Source organism: Haliaeetus albicilla, chromosome 22, assembly GCF_947461875.1.
Source record: "Haliaeetus albicilla chromosome 22, bHalAlb1.1, whole genome shotgun sequence".
In the NCBI taxonomy this organism is placed as follows: Eukaryota; Metazoa; Chordata; class Aves; order Accipitriformes; family Accipitridae; genus Haliaeetus; species Haliaeetus albicilla.
Genome location: NC_091504.1, coordinates 1,813,414 through 1,836,275, shown reverse-complemented (window position 1 = coordinate 1,836,275; position 22,862 = coordinate 1,813,414).

The window sequence follows — 22,862 nt, the reverse complement described above, 5'->3', positions numbered from 1 at the left end:
GCAGCCCGGAAAGCTCTTGCTGGTCTTCACCTTCCCCCTGCAGCCTATTCACAGGCACAACAGGTTTGGGGATCTCTGCTTTCCCAAAGACGCAATCTCTCACGGTGCGCATCCTCGGCAGAGCCTGTTCCAGAACAGGCAAACGTCCGGCTCCTTGTCCCACACGGAAGGTGGCAGCCCTGAAAGCTCTTGCTGGTCTTCACCTTCCCCCTGCAGCCTATTCACAGGCACAACAGGTTTGGGGATCTGTGCTTGCCCAGAGAAGGAACATCTCACGGTGCGCATCCTCGGCAGAGCCTGTTCCAGAACAGGCAAACGTCCGGCTCCTTGTCCCACACGGAAGGTGGCAGCCCGGAAAGCTCTTGCTGGTCTTCACCTTCCCCCTGCAGCCTATTCACAGGCACAACCGGACTGGGAATCTCTGCTTTCCCAAATACGCAAACCCTCACGGTGCGCATCCTCGGCAGAGCCTGTTCCCGAAAAGGCAAACGTCCGGCTCCTTGTCCCACACGGAAGGTGGCTGCCCTGAAAGCTCTTGCTGGTCTTCACCTTCCCCCTGCAGCCTATTCACAGGCACAACAGGTTTTGGGATCTGTGCTTGCCCAGAGAAGGAACATCTCACGGTGCGCATCCTCGGCAGAGCCTGTTCCCGAAAAGGCAAACGTCCGGCTCCTTGTCCCACACGGAAGGTGGCAGCCCGGAAAGCTGTTGCTGGTCTTCACCTTCCCCTTGCAGCCTATTCACAGGCACAACAGGTTTGGGGATCTCTGCTTGCCCAGAGAAGGAACATCTCACGGTGCGCATCCTCGGCAGAGCCTGTTCCAGAACAGGCAAACGTCCGGCTCCTTGTCCCACACGGAAGGTGGCAGCCCGGAAAGCTCTTGCTGGTCTTCACCTTCCCCCTGCAGCCTATTCACAGGCACAACCGCACTGGGAATCTCTGCTTTCCCAAAGACGCAATCTCTCACGGTGCGCATCCTCGGCAGAGCCTGTTCCAGAACACGCAAACGTCCGGCTCCTTGTCCCACACGGAAGGTGGCAGCCCTGAAAGCTCTTGCTGGTCTTCACCTTCCCCCTGCAGCCTTTTCACAGGCACAACCGCACTGGGAATCTCTGCTTTCCCAAATACGCAATCCCTCACGGTGCGCATCCTCGGCAGAGCCTGTTCCCGAAAAGGCAAACGTCCGGCTCCTTGTCCCACACGGAAGGTGGCAGCCCTGAAAGCTCTTGCTGGTCTTCACCTTCCCCCTGCAGCCTATTCACAGGCACAACAGGTTTTGGGATCTCTGCTTTCCCAGAGACGCAATCTCTCACAGTGCGCATCCTCGGCAGAGCCTGTTCCCGAAAAGGCAAACTTCCGGCTCCTTGTCCCACACGGAAGGTGGCAGCCCGGAAAGCTCTTGCTGGTCTTCACCTTCCCCTTGCAGCCTATTCACAGGCACAACAGGTTTTGGGATCTGTGCTTGCCCAGAGAAGGAACATCTCACGGTGCGCATCCTCGGCAGAGCCTGTTCCCGAAAAGGCAAACGTCCGGCTCCTTGTCCCACACGGAAGGTGGCAGCCCTGAAAGCTGTTGCTGGTCTTCACCTTCCCCCTGCAGCCTATTCACAGGCACAACCGCACTTGGAATCTCTGCTTTCCCAAAGACGCAATCCCTCACGGTGCACATCCTCGGCAGAGCCTGTTCCCGAAAAGGCAAACGTCCGGCTCCTTGTCCCACACGGAAGGTGGCAGCCCTGAAAGCTCTTGCTGGTCTTCACCTTCCCCCTGCAGCCTATTCACAGGCACAACAGGTTTTGGGATCTGTGCTTGCCCAGAGAAGGAACATCTCACGGTGCGCATCCTCGGCAGAGCCTGTTCCCGAAAAGGCAAACGTCCGGCTCCTTGTCCCACACGGAAGGTGGCAGCCCGGAAAGCTCTTGCTGGTCTTCACCTTCCCCCTGCAGCCTATTCACAGGCACAACAGGTTTTGGGATCTGTGCTTGCCCAGAGAAGGAACATCTCACCGTGCGCATCCTCGGCAGAGCCTGTTCCCGAAAAGGCAAACGTCCGGCTCCTTGTCCCACACGGAAGGTGGCAGCCCGGAAAGCTCTTGCTGGTCTTCACCTTCCCCCTGCAGCCTATTCACAGGCACAACAGGTTTTGGGATCTGTGCTTGCCCACAGAAGGAACATCTCACCGTGCGCATCCTCGGCAGAGCTTGTTCCCGAAAAGGCAAACATCCGGCTCCTTGTCCCACACGGAAGGTGGCAGCCCTGAAAGCTCTTGCTGGTCTTCACCTTCCCCCTGCAGCCTATTCACAGGCACAACAGGTTTTGGGATCTGTGCTTGCACACAGACGCAATCTCTCACGGTGCGCATCCTCGGCAGAGCCTGTTCCCGAAAAGGCAAACGTCCGGCTCCTTGTCCCACACGGAAGGTGGCAGCCCTGAAAGCTCTTGCTGGTCTTCACCTTCCCCCTGCAGCCTATTCACAGGCACAACAGGTTTGGGGATCTGTGCTTGCCCAGAGACGCAATCTCTCACGGTGCGCATCCTCGGCAGAGCCTGTTCCAGAACAGGCAAACGTCCGGCTCCTTGTCCCACACGGAAGGTGGCAGCCCTGAAAGCTCTTGCTGGTCTTCACCTTCCCCCTGCAGCCTATTCACAGGCACAACCGCACTTTGAATCTCTGCTTTCCCAAATACGCAATCCCTCACGGTGCGCATCCTCGGCAGAGCCTGTTCCCGAAAAGGCAAACGTCCGGCTCCTTGTCCCACACGGAAGGTGGCAGCCCTGAAAGCTCTTGCTGGTCTTCACCTTCCCCGTGCAGCCTATTCACAGGCACAACAGGTTTTGGGATCTGTGCTTGCCCAGAGAAGGAACATCTCACGGTGCGCATCCTCGGCAGAGCCTGTTCCCGAAAAGGCAAACGTCCAGCTCCTTGTCCCACACGGAAGGTGGCAGCCCCGAAAGCTGTTGCTGGTCTTCACCTTCCCCTTGCAGCCTATTCACAGGCACAACAGGTTTTGGGATCTGTGCTTGCCCAGAGAAGGAACATCTCACGGTGCGCATCCTCGGCAGAGCCTGTTCCCGAAAAGGCAAACGTCCGGCTCCTTGTCCCACACGGAAGGTGGCAGCCCGGAAAGCTCTTGCTGGTCTTCACCTTCCCCCTGCAGCCTATTCACAGGCACAACCGCACTTGGAATCTCTGCTTTCCCAAAGACGCAATCCCTCACGGTGCACATCCTCGGCAGAGCCTGTTCCCGAAAAGGCAAACGTCCGGCTCCTTGTCCCACACGGAAGGTGGCAGCCCTGAAAGCTCTTGCTGGTCTTCACCTTCCCCCTGCAGCCTATTCACAGGCACAACAGGTTTTGGGATCTGTGCTTGCCCAGAGAAGGAACATCTCACGGTGCGCATCCTCGGCAGAGCCTGTTCCCGAAAAGGCAAACGTCCGGCTCCTTGTCCCACACGGAAGGTGGCAGCCCGGAAAGCTCTTGCTGGTCTTCACCTTCCCCCTGCAGCCTATTCACAGGCACAACAGGTTTTGGGATCTCTGCTTGCCCAGAGAAGGAACATCTCACCGTGCGCATCCTCGGCAGAGCCTGTTCCCGAAAAGGCAAACGTCCGGCTCCTTGTCCCACACGGAAGGTGGCAGCCCGGAAAGCTCTTGCTGGTCTTCACCTTCCCCCTGCAGCCTATTCACAGGCACAACAGGTTTTGGGATCTGTGCTTGCCCACAGAAGGAACATCTCACCGTGCGCATCCTCGGCAGAGCTTGTTCCCGAAAAGGCAAACATCCGGCTCCTTGTCCCACACGGAAGGTGGCAGCCCTGAAAGCTCTTGCTGGTCTTCACCTTCCCCCTGCAGCCTATTCACAGGCACAACAGGTTTTGGGATCTGTGCTTGCACACAGACGCAATCTCTCACGGTGCGCATCCTCGGCAGAGCCTGTTCCCGAAAAGGCAAACGTCCGGCTCCTTGTCCCACACGGAAGGTGGCAGCCCTGAAAGCTCTTGCTGGTCTTCACCTTCCCCCTGCAGCCTATTCACAGGCACAACAGGTTTGGGGATCTGTGCTTGCCCAGAGACGCAATCTCTCACGGTGCGCATCCTCGGCAGAGCCTGTTCCAGAACAGGCAAACGTCCGGCTCCTTGTCCCACACGGAAGGTGGCAGCCCTGAAAGCTCTTGCTGGTCTTCACCTTCCCCCTGCAGCCTATTCACAGGCACAACCGCACTTTGAATCTCTGCTTTCCCAAATACGCAATCCCTCACGGTGCGCATCCTCGGCAGAGCCTGTTCCCGAAAAGGCAAACGTCCGGCTCCTTGTCCCACACGGAAGGTGGCAGCCCTGAAAGCTCTTGCTGGTCTTCACCTTCCCCCTGCAGCCTATTCACAGGCACAACAGGTTTTGGGATCTGTGCTTGCCCAGAGAAGGAACATCTCACGGTGCGCATCCTCGGCAGAGCCTGTTCCCGAAAAGGCAAACGTCCAGCTCCTTGTCCCACACGGAAGGTGGCAGCCCCGAAAGCTGTTGCTGGTCTTCACCTTCCCCTTGCAGCCTATTCACAGGCACAACAGGTTTTGGGATCTGTGCTTGCCCAGAGAAGGAACATCTCACGGTGCGCATCCTCGGCAGAGCCTGTTCCCGAAAAGGCAAACGTCCGGCTCCTTGTCCCACACGGAAGGTGGCAGCCCGGAAAGCTCTTGCTGGTCTTCACCTTCCCCCTGCAGCCTATTCACAGGCACAACCGCACTGGGAATCTCTGCTTTCCCAAAGACGCAATCTCTCACGGTGCGCATCCTCGGCAGAGCCTGTTCCAGAACACGCAAAAGTCCGGCTCCTTGTCCCACACGGAAGGTGGCAGCCCTGAAAGCTCTTGCTGGTCTTCACCTTCCCCCTGCAGCCTTTCACAGGCACAACCGCACTGGGAATCTCTGCTTCCCAAAGACGCAATCCCTCACGGTGCGCATCCTCGGCAGAGCCTGTTCCCGAGAAGGCAAACGTCCGGCTCCTTGTCCCACACGGAAGGTGGCAGCCCTGAAAGCTCTTGCTGGTCTTCACCTTCCCCGTGCAGCCTATTCACAGGCACAACAGGTTTTGGGATCTCTGCTTTCCCAGAGACGCAATCTCTCACAGTGCGCATCCTCGGCAGAGCCTGTTCCCGAAAAGGCAAACTTCCGGCTCCTTGTCCCACACGGAAGGTGGCAGCCCGGAAAGCTGTTGCTGGTCTTCACCTTCCCCGTGCAGCCTATTCACAGGCACAACAGGTTTTGGGATCTGTGCTTGCCCAGAGAAAGAACATCTCACGGTGCGCATCCTCGGCAGAGCCTGTTCCCGAAAAGGCAAACGTCCGGCTCCTTGTCCCACACGGAAGGTGGCAGCCCGGAAAGCTCTTGCTGGTCTTCACCCTCCCCCTGCAGCCTATTCACAGGCACAACAGGTTTTGGGATCTGTGCTTGCCCAGAGAAGGAACATCTCACGGTGCGCATCCTCGGCAGAGCCTGTTCCCAAAAAGGCAAACGTCCGGCTCCTTGTCCCACACGGAAGGTGGCAGCCCTGAAAGCTCTTGCTGGTCTTCACCTTCCCCCTGCAGCCTATTCACAGGCACAACAGGTTTGGGGATCTGTGCTTGCCCAGAGAAGGAACATCTCACGGTGCGCATCCTCGGCAGAGCCTGTTCCCGAAAAGGCAAACGTCCGGCTCCTTGTCCCACACGGAAGGTGGCAGCCCGGAAAGCTGTTGCTGGTCTTCACCTTCCCCCTGCAGCCTATTCACAGGCACAACCGCACTGGGAATCTCTGCTTTCCCAAAGACGCAATCCCTCATGGTGCACATCCTCGGCAGAGCCTGTTCCCGAAAAGGCAAACGTCCGGCTCCTTGTCCCACACGGAAGGTGGCAGCCCTGAAAGCTCTTGCTGGTCTTCACCTTCCCCCTGCAGCCTATTCACAGGCACAACAGGTTTTGGGATCTGTGCTTGCCCAGAGAAGGAACATCTCACGGTGCGCATCCTCGGCAGAGCCTGTTCCCGAAAAGGCAAACGTCCGGCTCCTTGTCCCACACGGAAGGTGGCAGCCCTGAAAGCTCTTGCTGGTCTTCACCTTCCCCCTGCAGCCTATTCACAGGCACCACCGCACTGGGAATCTCTGCTTTCCCAAAGACGCAATCTCTCACGGTGCGCATCCTCGGCAGAGCCTGTTCCCGAAAAGGCAAACGTCCGGCTCCTTGTCCCACATGGAAGGTGGCAGCCCGGAAAGCTGTTGCTGGTCTTCACCTTCCCCTTGCAGCCTATTCACAGGCACAACAGGTTTGGGGATCTCTGCTTGCCCAGAGAAGGAACATCTCACGGTGCGCATCCTCGGCAGAGCCTGTTCCCAAAAAGGCAAACGTCCGGCTCCTTGTCCCACACGGAAGGTGGCAGCCCTGAAAGCTCTTGCTGGTCTTCACCTTCCCCGTGCAGCCTATTCACAGGCACAACAGGTTTTGGGATCTGTGCTTGCCCAGAGAAGGAACATCTCACGGTGCGCATCCTCGGCAGAGCCTGTTCCCGAAAAGGCAAACGTCCGGCTCCTTGTCCCACACGGAAGGTGGCAGCCCTGAAAGCTCTTGCTGGTCTTCACCTTCCCCCTGCAGCCTATTCACAGGCACAACAGGTTTGGGGATCTGTGCTTGCCCCAAGACGCAATCTCTCACGGTGCGCATCCTCGGCAGAGCCTGTTCCAGAACAGGCAAACGTCCGGCTCCTTGTCCCACACGGAAGGTGGCAGCCCTGAAAGCTCTTGCTGGTCTTCACCTTCCCCCTGCAGCCTATTCACAGGCACAACCGCACTTTGAATCTCTGCTTTCCCAAATACGCAATCCCTCACAGTGCGCATCCTCGGCAGAGCCTGTTCCCGAAAAGGCAAACGTCCGGCTCCTTGTCCCACACGGAAGGTGGCAGCCCTGAAAGCTCTTGCTGGTCTTCACCTTCCCCCTGCAGCCTATTCACAGGCACAACAGGTTTTGGGATCTGTGCTTGCCCAGAGAAGGAACATCTCACGGTGCGCATCCTCGCCAGAGCCTGTTCCCGAAAAGGCAAACGTCCGGCTCCTTGTCCCACACGGAAGGTGGCAGCCCTGAAAGCTCTTGCTGGTCTTCACCTTCCCCTTGCAGCCTATTCACAGGCACAACAGGTTTTGGGATCTGTGCTTGCCCAGAGAAGGAACATCTCACGGTGCGCATCCTCGGCAGAGCCTGTTCCCGAAAAGGCAAACGTCCGGCTCCTTGTCCCACACGGAAGGTGGCAGCCCGGAAAGCTGTTGCTGGTCTTCACCTTCCCCCTGCAGCCTATTCACAGGCACAACCGCACTGGGAATCTCTGCTTTCCCAAAGACGCAATCTCTCACGGTGCGCATCCTCGGCAGAGCCTGTTCCCGAAAAGGCAAACGTCCGGCTCCTTGTCCCACACGGAAGGTGGCAGCCCTGAAAGCTGTTGCTGGTCTTCACCTTCCCCCTGCAGCCTTTTCACAGGCACAACCGCACTGGGAATCTCTGCTTTCCCAAAGACGCAATCCCTCACGGTGCGCATCCTCGGCAGAGCCTGTTCCCGAAAAGGCAAACGTCCGGCTCCTTGTCCCACACGGAAGGTGGCAGCCCTGAAAGCTGTTGCTGGTCTTCACCTTCCCCCTGCAGCCTATTCACAGGCACAACAGGTTTTGGGATCTCTGCTTGCCCAGAGAAGGAACATCTCACGGTGCGCATCCTCGGCAGAGCCTGTTCCCGAAAAGGCAAACGTCGGGCTCCTTGTCCCACACGGAAGGTGGCAGCCCGGAAAGCTCTTGCTGGTCTTCACCTTCCCCCTGCAGCCTACTCACAGGCACAACAGGTTTGGGGATCTCTGCTTTCCCAAAGACGCAATCTCTCACGGTGCGCATCCTCGGCAGAGCCTGTTCCAGAACAGGCAAACGTCCGGCTCCTTGTCCCACACGGAAGGTGGCAGCCCTGAAAGCGCTTGCTGGTCTTCACCTTCCCCCTGCAGCCTATTCACAGGCACAACAGGTTTGGGGATCTGTGCTTGCCCAGAGAAGGAACATCTCACGGTGCGCATCCTTGGCAGAGCCTGTTCCAGAACAGGCAAACGTCCGGCTCCTTGTCCCACACGGAAGGTGGCAGCCCTGAAAGCTCTTGCTGGTCTTCACCTTCCCCCTGCAGCCTATTCACAGGCACAACAGGTTTTGGGATCTCTGCTTGCCCAGAGAAGGAACATCTCACGGTGCGCATCCTCGGCAGAGCCTGTTCCCGAAAAGGCAAACGTCCGGCTCCTTGTCCCACACGGAAGGTGGCAGCCCTGAAAGCTCTTGCTGGTCTTCACCTTCCCCCTGCAGCCTATTCACAGGCACAAACGCACTTTGAATCTCTGCTTTCCCAGATACGCAATCCCACACGGTGCGCATCCTCGGCAGAGCCTGTTCCCGAAAAGGCAAAAGTCCGGCTCCTTGTCCCACACGGAAGGTGGCAGCCCTGAAAGCTGTTGCTGGTCTTCACCTTCCCCCTGCAGCCTATTCACAGGCACAACAGGTTTTGGGATCTCTGCTTGCCCAGAGAAGGAACATCTCACGGTGCGCATCCTCGGCAGAGCCTGTTCCCGAAAAGGCAAACGTCCGGCTCCTTGTCCCACACGGAAGGTGGCAGCCCTGAAAGCGCTTGCTGGTCTTCACCTTCCCCCTGCAGCCTATTCACAGGCACAACAGGTTTTGGGATCTGTGCTTGCCCAGAGAAGGAACATCTCACGGTGCGCATCCTTGGCAGAGCCTGTTCCAGAACAGGCAAACGTCCGGCTCCTTGTCCCACACGGAAGGTGGCAGCCCTGAAAGCTCTTGCTGGTCTTCACCTTCCCCCTGCAGCCTATTCACAGGCACAACAGGTTTTGGGATCTCTGCTTGCCCAGAGAAGGAACATCTCACGGTGCGCATCCTCGGCAGAGCCTGTTCCCGAAAAGGCAAACGTCCGGCTCCTTGTCCCACACGGAAGGTGGCAGCCCTGAAAGCTCTTGCTGGTCTTCACCTTCCCCCTGCAGCCTATTCACAGGCTCAACCGCACTGGGAATCTCTGCTTTCCCAGATACGCAATCCCACACGGTGCGCATCCTCGGCAGAGCCTGTTCCCGAAAAGGCAAAAGTCCGGCTCCTTGTCCCACACGGAAGGTGGCAGCCCTGAAAGCTCTTGCTGGTCTTCACCTTCCCCCTGCAGCCTATTCACAGGCACAACAGGTTTGGGGATCTGTGCTTGCCCAGAACAGGAACATCTCACAGTGCACATCCTCGGCAGAGCCTGTTCCCGAAAAGGCAAACGTCCGGCTCCTTGTCCCACACGGAAGGTGGCAGCCCTGAAAGCTCTTGCTGGTCTTCACCTTCCCCTTGCAGCCTATTCACAGGCACAACAGGTTTTGGGATCTGTGCTTGCCCAGAGAAGGAACATCTCACGGTGCGCATCCTCGGCAGAGCCTGTTCCCGAAAAGGCAAACGTCCGGCTCCTTGTCCCACACGGAAGGTGGCAGCCCGGAAAGCTGTTGCTGGTCTTCACCTTCCCCCTGCAGCCTATTCACAGGCACAACCGCACTTGGAATCTCTGCTTTCCCAAAGACGCAATCCCTCACGGTGCACATCCTCGGCAGAGCCTGTTCCCGAAAAGGCAAACGTCCGGCTCCTTGTCCCACACGGAAGGTGGCAGCCCTGAAAGCTCTTGCTGGTCTTCACCTTCCCCCTGCAGCCTATTCACAGGCACAACAGGTTTTGGGATCTGTGCTTGCCCAGAGAAGGAACATCTCACGGTGCGCATCCTCGGCAGAGCCTGTTCCCGAAAAGGCAAACGTCCGGCTCCTTGTCCCACACGGAAGGTGGCAGCCCGGAAAGCTCTTGCTGGTCTTCACCTTCCCCCTGCAGCCTATTCACAGGCACAACAGGTTTTGGGATCTGTGCTTGCCCAGAGAAGGAACATCTCACGGTGCGCATCCTCGGCAGAGCCTGTTCCCGAAAAGGCAAACGTCCGGCTCCTTGTCCCACACGGAAGGTGGCAGCCCTGAAAGCTCTTGCTGGTCTTCACCTTCCCCCTGCAGCCTATTCACAGGCACAACCGCACTGGGAATCTCTGCTTTCCCAAAGACGCAATCTCTCACGGTGCGCATCCTCGGCAGAGCTTGTTCCCGAAAAGGCAAACGTCCGGCTCCTTGTCCCACACGGAAGGTGGCAGCCCTGAAAGCTGTTGCTGGTCTTCACCTTCCCCCTGCAGCCTATTCACAGGCACAACAGGTTTTGGGATCTGTGCTTGCACACAGACGCAATCTCTCACGGTGCGCATCCTCGGCAGAGCCTGTTCCCGAAAAGGCAAACGTCCGGCTCCTTGTCCCACACGGAAGGTGGCAGCCCTGAAAGCTCTTGCTGGTCTTCACCTTCCCCCTGCAGCCTATTCACAGGCACAACAGGTTTGGGGATCTGTGCTTGCCCAGAGACGCAATCTCTCACGGTGCGCATCCTCGGCAGAGCCTGTTCCAGAACAGGCAAACGTCCGGCTCCTTGTCCCACACGGAAGGTGGCAGCCCTGAAAGCTCTTGCTGGTCTTCACCTTCCCCCTGCAGCCTATTCACAGGCACAACCGCACTTTGAATCTCTGCTTGCCCAGAGACGCAATCTCTCACGGTGCGCATCCTCGGCAGAGCCTGTTCCCGAAAAGGCAAACGTCCGGCTCCTTGTCCCACACGGAAGGTGGCAGCCCTGAAAGCTCTTGCTGGTCTTCACCTTCCCCCTGCAGCCTATTCACAGGCACAACAGGTTTGGGGATCTGTGCTTGCCCAGAGAAGGAACATCTCACGGTGCGCATCCTCGGCAGAGCCTGTTCCCGAAAAGGCAAACGTCCGGCTCCTTGTCCCACACGGAAGGTGGCAGCCCTGAAAGCTGTTGCTGGTCTTCACCTTCCCCTTGCAGCCTATTCACAGGCACAACAGGTTTTGGGATCTGTGCTTGCCCAGAGAAGGAACATCTCACGGTGCGCATCCTCGGCAGAGCCTGTTCCCGAAAAGGCAAACGTCCGGCTCCTTGTCCCACACGGAAGGTGGCAGCCCGGAAAGCTCTTGCTGGTCTTCACCTTCCCCCTGCAGCCTATTCACAGGCACAACCGCACTGGGAATCTCTGCTTTCCCAAAGACGCAATCTCTCACGGTGCGCATCCTCGGCAGAGCCTGTTCCAGAACACGCAAACGTCCGGCTCCTTGTCCCACACGGAAGGTGGCAGCCCTGAAAGCTCTTGCTGGTCTTCACCTTCCCCCTGCAGCCTTTTCACAGGCACAACCGCACTGGGAATCTCTGCTTTCCCAAAGACGCAATCCCTCACGGTGCGCATCCTCGGCAGAGCCTGTTCCCGAAAAGGCAAACGTCCGGCTCCTTGTCCCACACGGAAGGTGGCAGCCCGGAAAGCTCTTGCTGGTCTTCACCTTCCCCCTGCAGCCTATTCACAGGCACAACAGGTTTTGGGATCTGTGCTTGCCCAGAGAAGGAACATCTCACGGTGCGCATCCTCGGCAGAGCCTGTTCCCGAAAAGGCAAACGTCCGGCTCCTTGTCCCACACGGAAGGTGGCAGCCCTGAAAGCTCTTGCTGGTCTTCACCTTCCCCCTGCAGCCTATTCACAGGCACAACCGCACTGGGAATCTCTGCTTTCCCAGAGACGCAATCTCTCACGGTGCGCATCCTCGGCAGAGCTTGTTCCCGAAAAGGCAAACATCCGGCTCCTTGTCCCACACGGAAGGTGGCAGCCCTGAAAGCTGTTGCTGGTCTTCACCTTCCCCCTGCAGCCTATTCACAGGCACAACAGGTTTTGGGATCTGTGCTTGCACACAGACGCAATCTCTCACGGTGCGCATCCTCGGCAGAGCCTGTTCCCGAAAAGGCAAACATCCGGCTCCTTGTCCCACACGGAAGGTGGCAGCCCTGAAAGCTCTTGCTGGTCTTCACCTTCCCCCTGCAGCCTATTCACAGGCACAACAGGTTTTGGGATCTGTGCTTGCCCAGAGAAGGAACATCTCACGGTGCGCATCCTCGGCAGAGCCTGTTCCCGAAAAGGCAAACGTCCGGCTCCTTGTCCCACACGGAAGGTGGCAGCCCTGAAAGCTCTTGCTGGTCTTCACCCTCCCCCTGCAGCCTATTCACAGGCACAACAGGTTTTGGGATCTGTGCTTGCCCAGAGAAGGAACATCTCACGGTGCGCATCCTCGGCAGAGCCTGTTCCCAAAAAGGCAAACGTCCGGCTCCTTGTCCCACACGGAAGGTGGCAGCCCTGAAAGCTCTTGCTGGTCTTCACCTTCCCCCTGCAGCCTATTCACAGGCACAACAGGTTTGGGGATCTGTGCTTGCCCAGAGAAGGAACATCTCACGGTGCGCATCCTCGGCAGAGCCTGTTCCCGAAAAGGCAAACGTCCGGCTCCTTGTCCCACACGGAAGGTGGCAGCCCGGAAAGCTCTTGCTGGTCTTCACCTTCCCCCTGCAGCCTATTCACAGGCACAACCGCACTGGGAATCTCTGCTTTCCCAAAGACGCAATCTCTCACGGTGTGCATCCTCGGCAGAGCCTGTTCCCGAAAAGGCAAACGTCCGGCTCCTTGTCCCACACGGAAGGTGGCAGCCCTGAAAGCTGTTGCTGGTCTTCACCTTCCCCCTGCAGCCTATTCACAGGCACAACAGGTTTTGGGATCTCTGCTTGCCCAGAGAAGGAACATCTCACGGTGCGCATCCTCGGCAGAGCCTGTTCCCGAAAAGGCAAACGTCCGGCTCCTTGTCCCACACGGAAGGTGGCAGCCCTGAAAGCTCTTGCTGGTCTTCACCTTCCCCCTGCAGCCTATTCACAGGCACAACAGGTTTTGGGATCTGTGCTTGCACAGAGACGCAATCTCTCACGGTGGGCATCCTCGGCAGAGCCTGTTCCCGAAAAGGCAAACGTCCGGCTCCTTGTCCCACACGGAAGGTGGCAGCCCTGAAAGCTCTTGCTGGTCTTCACCTTCCCCCTGCAGCCTATTCACAGGCACAACAGGTTTGGGGATCTGTGCTTGCCCAGAGACGCAATCTCTCACGGTGCGCATCCTCGGCAGAGCCTGTTCCAGAACAGGCAAACGTCCGGCTCCTTGTCCCACACGGAAGGTGGCAGCCCTGAAAGCTCTTGCTGGTCTTCACCTTCCCCCTGCAGCCTATTCACAGGCACAACCGCACTTTGAATCTCTGCTTTCCCAAAGACGCAATCCCTCACAGTGCGCATCCTCGGCAGAGCCTGTTCCCGAAAAGGCAAACGTCCGGCTCCTTGTCCCACACGGAAGGTGGCAGCCCGGAAAGCTCTTGCTGGTCTTCACCTTCCCCCTGCAGCCTATTCACAGGCACAACAGGGTTTGGGATCTGTGCTTGCCCAGAGAAGGAACATCTCACGGTGCGCATCCTCGGCAGAGCCTGTTCCCGAAAAGGCAAACGTCGGGCTCCTTGTCCCACACGGAAGGTGGCAGCCCGGAAAGCTGTTGCTGGTCTTCACCTTCCCCTTGCAGCCTATTCACAGGCACAACAGGTTTTGGGATCTGTGCTTGCCCAGAGAAGGAACATCTCACGGTGCGCATCCTCGGCAGAGCCTGTTCCCGAAAAGGCAAACGTCCGGCTCCTTGTCCCACACGGAAGGTGGCAGCCCGGAAAGCTGTTGCTGGTCTTCACCTTCCCCCTGCAGCCTATTCACAGGCACAACCGCACTGGGAATCTCTGCTTTCCCAAAGACGCAATCTCTCACGGTGCGCATCCTCGGCAGAGCCTGTTCCAGAACAGGCAAACGTCCGGCTCCTTGTCCCACACGGAAGGTGGCAGCCCGGAAAGCTCTTGCTGGTCTTCACCTTCCCCCTGCAGCCTATTCACAGGCACAACAGGTTTTGGGATCTGTGCTTGCCCAGAGACGCAATCTCTCACAGTGCGCATCCTCGGCAGAGCCTGTTCCCGAAAAGGCAAACTTCCGGCTCCTTGTCCCACACGGAAGGTAGCAGCCCTGAAAGCTCTTGCTGGTCTTCACCTTCCCCCTGCAGCCTATTCACAGGCACAACAGGTTTTGGGATCTGTGCTTGCCCAGAGAAGGAACATCTCACGGTGCGCATCCTCGGCAGAGCCTGTTCCCGAAAAGGCAAACGTCCGGCTCCTTGTCCCACACGGAAGGTGGCAGCCCTGAAAGCTCTTGCTGGTCTTCACCCTCCCCCTGCAGCCTATTCACAGGCACAACAGGTTTTGGGATCTGTGCTTACCCAGAGAAAGAACATCTCACGGTGCGCATCCTCGGCAGAGCCTGTTCCCGAAAAGGCAAACGTCCGGCTCCTTGTCCCACACGGAAGGTGGCAGCCCTGAAAGCTCTTGCTGGTCTTCACCTTCCCCCTGCAGCCTATTCACAGGCACAACCGCACTTTGAATCTCTGCTTTCCCAAAGACGCAATCCCTCACAGTGCGCATCCTCGGCAGAGCCTGTTCCAGAACAGGCAAACGTCCGGCTCCTTGTCCCACACGGAAGGTGGCAGCCCGGAAAGCTCTTGCTGGTCTTCACCTTCCCCCTGCAGCCTATTCACAGGCACAACAGGTTTTGGGATCTGTGCTTGCCCAGAGACGCAATCTCTCACGGTGCGCATCCTCGGCAGAGCCTGTTCCAGAACAGGCAAAAGTCCGGCTCCTTGTCCCACACGGAAGGTGGCAGCCCTGAAAGCTCTTGCTGGTCTTCACCTTCCCCCTGCAGCCTATTCACAGGCACAACCGCACTTTGAATCTCTGCTTTCCCAAAGACGCAATCCCTCACAGTGCGCATCCTCGGCAGAGCCTGTTCCCGAAAAGGCAAACGTCCGGCTCCTTGTCCCACACGGAAGGTGGCAGCCCTGAAAGCTCTTGCTGGTCTTCACCTTCCCCCTGCAGCCTATTCACAGGCACAACAGGTTTGGGGATCTGTGCTTGCCCAGAGAAGGAACATCTCACGGTGCGCATCCTCGGCAGAGCCTGTTCCCGAAAAGGCAAACGTCCGGCTCCTTGTCCCACACGGAAGGTGGCAGCCCGGAAAGCTGTTTCTGGTCTTCACCTTCCCCTTGCAGCCTATTCACAGGCACAACAGGTTTTGGGGTCTGTGCTTGCCCAGAGAAGGAACATCTCACAGTGCGCATCCTCGGCAGAGCCTGTTCCCGAAAAGGCAAACGTCCGGCTCCTTGTCCCACACGGAAGGTGGCAGCCCGGAAAGCTGTTGCTGGTCTTCACCTTCCCCCTGCAGCCTATTCACAGGCACTACCGCACTGGGAATCTCTGCTTTCCCAAAGACGCAATCTCTCACGGTGCGCATCCTCGGCAGAGCCTGTTCCAGAACAGGCAAACGTCCGGCTCCTTGTCCCACACGGAAGGTGGCAGCCCTGAAAGCTGTTGCTGGTCTTCACCTTCCCCCTGCAGCCTATTCACAGGCACAACAGGTTTTGGGATCTGTGCTTGCCCAGAGACGCAATCTCTCACAGTGCGCATCCTCGGCAGAGCCTGTTCCCGAAAAGGCAAACTTCCGGCTCCTTGTCCCACACGGAAGGTAGCAGCCCTGAAAGCTCTTGCTGGTCTTCACCTTCCCCCTGCAGCCTATTCACAGGCACAACAGGTTTTGGGATCTGTGCTTGCCCAGAGAAGGAACATCTCACGGTGCGCATCCTCGGCAGAGCCTGTTCCCGAAAAGGCAAACGTCCGGCTCCTTGTCCCACACGGAAGGTGGCAGCCCTGAAAGCTCTTGCTGGTCTTCACCCTCCCCCTGCAGCCTATTCACAGGCACAACAGGTTTTGGGATCTGTGCTTGCCCAGAGAAGGAACATCTCACGGTGCGCATCCTCGGCAGAGCCTGTTCCCGAAAAGGCAAACGTCCGGCTCCTTGTCCCACACGGAAGGTGGCAGCCCTGAAAGATCTTGCTGGTCTTCACCTTCCCCCTGCAGCCTATTCACAGGCACAACAGGTTTGGGGATCTGTGCTTGCCCAGAGAAGGAACATCTCACGGTGAGCATCCTCGGCAGAGCCTGTTCCCGAAAAGGCAAACGTCCGGCTCCTTGTCCCACACGGAAGGTGGCAGCCCTGAAAGCTCTTGCTGGTCTTCACCTTCCCCCTGCAGCCTATTCACAGGCACAACCGCACTGGGAATCTCTGCTTTCCCAAAGACGCAATCCCTCACGGTGCGCATCCTCGGCAGAGCCTGTTCCCGAAAAGGCAAACGTCGGGCTCCTTGTCCCACACGGAAGGTGGCAGCCCGGAAAGCTGTTGCTGGTCTTCACCTTCCCCCTGCAGCCTATTCACAGGCACAACAGGTTTTGGGATCTGTGCTTGCCCAGAGAAGGAACATCTCACGGTGCGCATCCTCGGCAGAGCCTGTTCCCGAAAAGGCAAACGTCCGGCTCCTTGTCCCACATGGAAGGTGGCAGCCCTGAAAGCTGTTGCTGGTCTTCACCTTCCCCCTGCAGCCTATTCACAGGCACAACCGCACTGGGAATCTCTGCTTTCCCAAAGACGCAATCTCTCACGGTGTGCATCCTCGGCAGAGCCTGTTCCCGAAAAGGCAAACGTCCGGCTCCTTGTCCCACACGGAAGTTGGCAGCCCTGAAAGCTCTTGCTGGTCTTCACCTTCCCCCTGCAGCCTATTCACAGGCACAACAGGTTTTGGGATCTCTGCTTGCCCAGAGAAGGAACATCTCACGGTGCGCATCCTCGGCAGAGCCTGTTCCCGAAAAGGCAAACGTCCGGCTCCTTGTCCCACACGGAAGGTGGCAGCCCTGAAAGCTGTTGCTGGTCTTCACCTTCCCCCTGCAGCCTATTCACAGGCACAACAGGTTTGGGGATCTGTGCTTGCCCAGAGAAGGAACATCTCACGGTGCGCATCCTCGGCAGAGCCTGTTCCCGAAAAGGCAAACGTCCGGCTCCTTGTCCCACACGGAAGGTGGCAGCCCGGAAAGCTGTTGCTGGTCTTCACCTTCCCCCTGCAGCCTATTCACAGGCACAACCGCACTGGGAATCTCTGCTTTTCCAGAGACGCAATCTCTCATGGTGCGCATCCTCGGCAGAGCCTGTTCCCGAAAAGGCAAACGTCCGGCTCCTTGTCCCACACGGAAGGTGGCAGCCCGGAACGCTCTTGCTGGTCTTCACCTTCCCCCTGCAGCCTATTCACAGGCACAACCGCACTGGGAATCTCTGCTTTCCCAAAGACGCAATCCCTCATGGTGCGCATCCTCGGCAGAGCCTGTTCCCGAAAAGGCAAACGTCCGGCTCCTTGTCCCACACGGAAGGTGGCAGCCCTGAAAGCTCTTGCTGGTCTTCACCTTCCCCCTGCAGCCTATTCACAGGCACAACAGGTTTTGGGATCTCTGCTTGCCCAGAGAAGGAACATCTCACGGTGCGCATCCTCGGCAGAGCCTGTTCCCGAAAAGGCAAACGTCCGGCTCCTTGTCCCACACGGAAGGTGGCAGCCCGGAAAGCTGTTGCTGGTCTTCACCTTCCCCCTGCAGCCTATTCACAGGCACAACAGGTTTGGGGATCTCTGCTTGCCCAGAGAAGGAACATCTCACGGTGCGCATCCTCGGCAGAGCCTGTTCCCAAAAAGGCAAACGTCCGGCTCCTTGTCCCACACGGAAGGTGGCAGCCCGGAAAGCTCTTGCTGGTCTTCACCTTCCCCCTGCAGCCTATTCACAGGCACAACAGGTTTTGGGATCTCTGCTTGCCCAGAGAAGGAACATCTCACGGTGCGCATCCTCGGCAGAGCCTGTTCCCGAAAAGGCAAACGTCCAGCTCCTTGTCCCACACGGAAGGTGGTTGCCCTGAAAGCTGTTGCTGGTCTTCACCTTCCCCCTGCAGCCTATTCACAGGCACAACCGCACTGGGAATCTCTGCTTTTCCAGAGACGCAATCTCTCATGGTGCGCATCCTCGGCAGAGCCTGTTCCCGAAAAGGCAAACGTCCGGCTCCTTGTCCCACACGGAAGGTGGCAGCCCGGAACGCTCTTGCTGGTCTTCACCTTCCCCCTGCAGCCTATTCACAGGCACAACCGCACTGGGAATCTCTGCTTTCCCAAAGACGCAATCCCTCATGGTGCGCATCCTCGGCAGAGCCTGTTCCCGAAAAGGCAAACGTCCGGCTCCTTGTCCCACACGGAAGGTGGCAGCCCTGAAAGCTCTTGCTGGTCTTCACCTTCCCCCTGCAGCCTATTCACAGGCACAACAGGTTTTGGGATCTCTGCTTGCCCAGAGAAGGAACATCTCACGGTGCGCATCCTCGGCAGAGCCTGTTCCCGAAAAGGCAAACGTCCGGCTCCTTGTCCCACACGGAAGGTGGCAGCCCGGAAAGCTCTTGCTGGTCTTCACCTTCCCCCTGCAGCGTATTCACAGGCACAACAGGTTTTGGGATCTCTGCTTGCCCAGAGAAGGAACATCTCACGGTGCGCATCCTCGGCAGAGCCTGTTCCCAAAAAGGCAAACGTCCGGCTCCTTGTCCCACACGGAAGGTGGCAGCCCTGAAAGCTGTTGCTGGTCTTCACCTTCCCCCTGCAGCCTATTCACAGGCACAACAGGTTTTGGGATCTCTGCTTGCCCAGAGAAGGAACATCTCACGGTGCGCATCCTCGGCAGAGCCTGTTCCCGAAAAGGCAAACGTCCAGCTCCTTGTCCCACACGGAAGGTGGTTGCCCTGAAAGCTGTTTCTGGTCTTCACCTTCCCCCTGCAGCCTATTCACAGGCACAACCGCACTGGGAATCTCTGCTTTCCCAAAGACGCAATCTCTCACGGTGCGCATCCTCGGCAGAGCCTGTTCCCGAAAAGGCAAACGTCCGGCAACTTGTCCCACACGGAAGGTGGCAGCCCTGAAAGCTCTTGCTCGTCTTCACCTTCCCCCTGCAGCCTATTCACAGGCACAACAGGTTTTGGGATCTGTGCTTGCCCAGAGAAGGAACATCTCACGGTGCGCATCCTCGGCAGAGCCTGTTCCCGAAAAGGCAAACGTCCGGCTCCTTGTCCCACATGGAAGGTGGCAGCCCTGAAAGCTGTTGCTGGTCTTCACCTTCCCCCTGCAGCCTATTCACAGGCACAACAGGTTTTGGGATCTGTGCTTGCCCAGAGAAGGAACATCTCACGGTGCGCATCCTCGGCAGAGCCTGTTCCCGAAAAGGCAAACGTCCGGCTCCTTGTCCCACACGGAAGGTGGCAGCCCTGAAAGCTCTTGCTGGTCTTCACCTTCCCCCTGCAGCCTATTCACAGGCACAACAGGTTTGGGGATCTCTGCTTTCCCAAAGACGCAATCTCTCACGGTGCGCATCCTCGGCAGAGCCTGTTCCAGAACAGGCAAACGTCCGGCTCCTTGTCCCACACGGAAGGTGGCAGCCCTGAAAGCTCTTGCTGGTCTTCACCTTCCCCCTGCAGCCTATTCACAGGCACAACAGGTTTTGGGATCTGTGCTTGCCCAGAGAAGGAACATCTCACCGTGCGCATCCTCGGCAGAGCCTGTTCCCGAAAAGGCAAACGTCCGGCTCCTTGTCCCACATGGAAGGTGGCAGCCCTGAAAGCTCTTGCTGGTCTTCACCTTCCCCCTGCAGCCTATTCACAGGCACAACCGCACTGGGAATCTCTGCTTTCCCAAAGACGCAATCTCTCACGGTGTGCATCCTCGGCAGAGCCTGTTCCCGAAAAGGCAAACGTCCGGCTCCTTGTCCCACACGGAAGGTGGCAGCCCGGAAAGCTCTTGCTGGTCTTCACCTTCCCCCTGCAGCCTATTCACAGGCACAACAGGTTTTGGGATCTCTGCTTGCCCAGAGAAGGAACATCTCACGGTGCGCATCCTCGGCAGAGCCTGTTCCCGAAAAGGCAAACGTCCGGCTCCTTGTCCCACACGGAAGGTGGCAGCCCTGAAAGCTCTTGCTGGTCTTCACCTTCCCCCTGCAGCCTATTCACAGGCACAAGAGGTTTTGGGATCCCTGCTTTCCCAGAGACGCAATCTCTCACGGTGCGCATCCTCGGCAGAGCCTGTTCCAGAACAGGCAAACGTCCGGCTCCTTGTCCCACACGGAAGGTGGCAGCCCTGAAAGCTCTTGCTGGTCTTCACCTTCCCCCTGCAGCCTATTCACAGGCACAACCGCACTGGGAATCTCTGCTTTTCCAGAGACGCAATCTCTCATGGTGCACATGCTCGGCAGAGCCTGTTCCCGAAAAGGCAAACGTCCGGCTCCTTGTCCCACACGGAAGGTGGCAGCCCGGAACGCTCTTGCTGGTCTTCACCTTCCCCCTGCAGCCTATTCACAGGCACAACCGCACTGGGAATCTCTGCTTTCCCAAAGATGCAATCCCTCACGGTGCGCATCCTCGGCAGAGCCTGTTCCCGAAAAGGCAAACGTCCGGCTCCTTGTCCCACACGGAAGGTGGCAGCCCTGAAAGCTGTTGCTGGTCTTCACCTTCCCCCTGCAGCCTATTCACAGGCACAACAGGTTTTGGGATCTCTGCTTGCCCAGAGAAGGAACATCTCACGGTGCGCATCCTCGGCAGAGCCTGTTCCCGAAAAGGCAAACGTCCGGCTCCTTGTCCCACACGGAAGGTGGCAGCCCGGAAAGCTGTTGCTGGTCTTCACCTTCCCCCTGCAGCCTATTCACAGGCACAACAGGTTTTGGGATCTCTGCTTGCCCAGAGAAGGAACATCTCACGGTGCGCATCCTCGGCAGAGCCTGTTCCCGAAAAGGCAAACGTCGGGCTCCTTGTCCCACACGGAAGGTGGCAGCCCGGAAAGCTCTTGCTGGTCTTCACCTTCCCCCTGCAGCCTATTCACAGGCACAACAGGTTTTGGGATCTCTGCTTGCCCAGAGAAGGAACATCTCACCGTGCGCATCCTCGGCAGAGCCTGTTCCCGAAAAGGCAAACGTCCAGCTCCTTGTCCCAAACGGAAGGTGGTTGCCCTGAAAGCTGTTTCTGGTCTTCACCTTCCCCCTGCAGCCTATTCACAGGCACAACCGCACTTTGAATCTCTGCTTTCCCAAAGACGCAATCCCTCACGGTGCGCATCCTCGGCAGAGCCTGTTCCCGAAAAGGCAAACGTCCGGCTCCTTGTCCCACACGGAAGGTGGCAGCCCGGAAAGCTCTTGCTGGTCTTCACCTTCCCCCTGCAGCCTATTCACAGGCACAACAGGTTTGGGGATCTCTGCTTGCCCAGAGAAGGAACATCTCACGGTGCGCATCCTCGGCAGAGCCTGTTCCCGAAAAGGCAAACGTCCGGCTCCTTGTCCCACACGGAAGGTGGCAGCCCTGAAAGCTCTTGCTGGTCTTCACCTTCCCCCTGCAGCCTATTCACAGGCACAACAGGTTTGGGGATCTCTGCTTTCCCAAAGACGCAATCTCTCACGGTGCGCATCCTCGGCAGAGCCTGTTCCCGAAAAGGCAAACGTCCGGCTCCTTGTCCCACACGGAAGGTGGCAGCCCTGAAAGCTCTTGCTGGTCTTCACCTTCCCCCTGCAGCCTATTCACAGGCACAACAGGTTTTGGGATCTGTGCTTGCCCAGAGAAGGAACATCTCACCGTGCGCATCCTCGGCAGAGCCTGTTCCCGAAAAGGCAAACGTCCGGCTCCTTGTCCCACACGGAAGGTGGCAGCCCTGAAAGCTCTTGCTGGTCTTCACCTTCCCCCTGCAGCCTATTCACAGGCACAACCGCACTGGGAATCTCTGCTTTCCCAAAGACGCAATCTCTCACGGTGCGCATCCTCGGCAGAGCCTGTTCCAGAACAGGCAAACGTCCGGCTCCTTGTCCCACACGGAAGGTGGCAGCCCTGAAAGCTCTTGCTGGTCTTCACCTTCCCCCTGCAGCCTATTCACAGGCACAACAGGTTTTGGGATCTCTGCTTGCCCAGAGAAGGAACATCTCACGGTGCGCATCCTCGGCAGAGCCTGTTCCCGAAAAGGCAAACGTCCGGCTCCTTGTCCCACACGGAAGGTGGCAGCCCTGAAAGCTCTTGCTGGTCTTCACCTTCCCCCTGCAGCCTATTCACAGGCACAACAGGTTTGGGGATCTGTGCTTGCCCAGAGACGCAATCTCTCACGGTGCGCATCCTTGGCAGAGCCTGTTCCCGAAAAGGCAAACGTCCGGCTCCTTGTCCCACACGGAAGGTGGCAGCCCTGAAAGCTCTTGCTGGTCTTCACCTTCCCTCTGCAGCCTATTTGCAGGCACAACAGGTTTTGGGATCTCTGCTTGCCCAGAGAAGGAACATCTCACGGTGCGCATCCTCGGCAGAGCCTGTTCCCGAAAAGGCAAACGTCCGGCTCCTTGTCCCACACGGAAGGTGGCAGCCCTGAAAGCTCTTGCTGGTCTTCACCTTCCCCCTGCAGCCTATTCACAGGCACAACTGCACTGGGAATCTCTGCTTTCCCAAAGACGCAATCCCTCACGGTGCGCATCCTCGGCAGAGCCTGTTCCCGAAAAGGCAAACGTCCGGCTCCTTGTCCCACACGGAAGGTGGCAGCCCGGAAAGCTGTTGCTGGTCTTCACCTTCCCCCTGCAGCCTATTCACAGGCACAACAGGTTTGGGGATCTGTGCTTGCCCAGAGAAGGAACATCTCACGGTGCGCAGCCTCGGCAGAGCCTGTTCCCGAAAAGGCAAACGTCCGGCTCCTTGTCCCACACGGAAGGTGGCAGCCCGGAAAGCTCTTGCTGGTCTTCACCTTCCCCCTGCAGCCTATTCACAGGCACAACCGCACTGGGAATCTCTGCTTTCCCAGAGACGCAATCTCTCACGGTGCGCATCCTCGGCAGAGCCTGTTCCCGAAAAGGCAAACGTCCGGCTCCTTGTCCCACACGGAAGGTGGCAGCCCGGAAAGCTGTTGCTGGTCTTC